General features: G+C 42.6%; 1 long non-coding RNA gene across 1 annotated transcript; it reads left to right on the top strand.

Annotated features, from left to right (window-relative positions):
* Window positions 1-285: 285 nt before the first annotated feature.
* Window positions 286-1,447, top strand: LOC308357789. Its single transcript, XR_013968243.1, has 2 exons — window positions 286-1,035; window positions 1,129-1,447. It is a non-coding gene; the product is annotated as an uncharacterized lncRNA (long non-coding RNA).
* Window positions 1,448-1,854: the final 407 nt, after the last annotated feature.

Below are 1,854 nucleotides of genomic sequence, written 5' to 3'. Positions count from 1 at the left end.
AGCTGGACGATTTGAGGTAGGCTATGTAACTTCTTTGTGACTCACTTTCCTCATGAATTAATTGAGAATAAAATTAATGCCTACCACTATTTTTTATAAAGCTTTTATTTATTTAGGGGAGAGAGAGAAAGAGAGAGAGAACACAAGGGGGAGAGGGGTGGAAGGGTGGAGGGAGAGGGAGAAGCAGGCTTCCCACTGAGCAGGGGTCAATCCCAGGACCCTGAGATCATGATCCAATCCAAAGGCAGACACTTAACCAACTGAGCCATCCAGGTGCCCCAGGGCCTACCACGATTAAATACGTGTGTATAAACGTATACACATGTATGAATATGTATACGTGTATGTATATATATCTATATCACATAGTAGTCACTATACACATGTCAGTCATGACATCAATAAAAGCATACCAACAATTATATGAATGGAACAACCAGTGTGGTCTTTCAGGGGCAGCCAGAGGTTTATCTGTCCTTTGACCGGAGACGACTGATGGGTGAGCTGATGAGTTAAAGCAAGGAGAAGCTGGGGATGGTGTTGAGTTTTGTGGTAGATAAGTTTTATTTACTGATAGATTTTTATTTACTGACTTCCCAAATTGCCATGTCTACCTTCATCTGTTTCTGAAAAAATACAGGAGGATCCCAATTAAGGAATAATCTAGGTGGCACCTGGGTGACTCAGTCAGTTGAGTATCCGACTCTTGATTTCGTCCCCAGTCATGATCTCAGGGTCGTGGGATCAAGCCCTGGGTCAGGCTCCACGCTGGGTGTACAGACTGCTAAGGATTCTCTTTCTCCCTCTTGATCTCTCTCCCTCTCTAAAAAGGCGACCAGGGTTGGAGGAAGGAGGAAAATGGCTATTGTATATTCCAACGGATTTGTTTCATTGAGTATAAATGCTGGGTTGTGAGTTCCGTGAAGATGGTATTTGTTACACAGCAGATACTCATAAATATTTGTTGGATGAATAAAGGAAGGATGACAAGCATCACCAGGAATGCAAAATGCTTCATTCTGTGGATGATCTCAGGTCTAGAAATTAACATACCCTAAGAAAGTGATTTTGCAAAGGCTCTATTTGTCACTCCCTTCTATTGTCACATTTGTCACTCTCTTTCCACAGGCTCCACACAGCCTCGCCAAGATTACCTGTAGCGTTTTGTTGTTTCCTTGAAAAGACCTGAGCTTCAAGCAACTCACCTTTTATGCATCATAGTTACATTCTCACGACTCTGTGAACAGAACTTGACGTCCGTTTTACAAGTTTGGCTTCTTTGGGTCCAAGCATTAAAACTTTCAGCCTTCCTCCATGCTATCGAATGCTGTTTAGTTATGGTGTTGCAAAGTCATGGCCTTGAGAGCCCCTGGGAGAACAATTCTGAAGTCTCCTAAAACCAGAACTCCAGGGATGTTGTGTTTAATAAAGAAGGGCAGGAAGGGGAGCAGTCATGTTGTTTTTATTTATTTTTATTTCCTCTGATTTCCCCAAGGGAAAAATGAAGGCTGGCAGAAAGCGCTGGGCTAAGCTGGAGGCTGGATCCAGAGGACTTAGGTGAAGGCGTCAGCGTACTTTCTCGAAAGCTGATTTTGATTTTACTTATTTTTAAGAATTATTTTTAATTGGGGCAAAATATATACCGAATTAGCATTTTTCAGCATACAAGTTCAGTGGCATTAAGCACATTCACACAGCTGTAGCGAACATCACCGCCATTCACCTCCGGAACTCTTCATTCTGCTAAACTGAAACTCTGTCCCCACTAGACACTCTCTCCTCAGCCCTTGGAACCCAATATTCTATTCTCTGTGTCTAAGAATTCTCTGTCTCTGTCTCTACGAATCCACTGAT

This window comes from Martes martes (assembly GCF_963455335.1).
Source record: "Martes martes genome assembly, contig: SUPER_16_unloc_1, whole genome shotgun sequence".
NCBI lineage: Eukaryota > Metazoa > Chordata > Mammalia > Carnivora > Mustelidae > Martes > Martes martes.
This window is presented reverse-complemented; position numbering and strand designations above follow the sequence as displayed.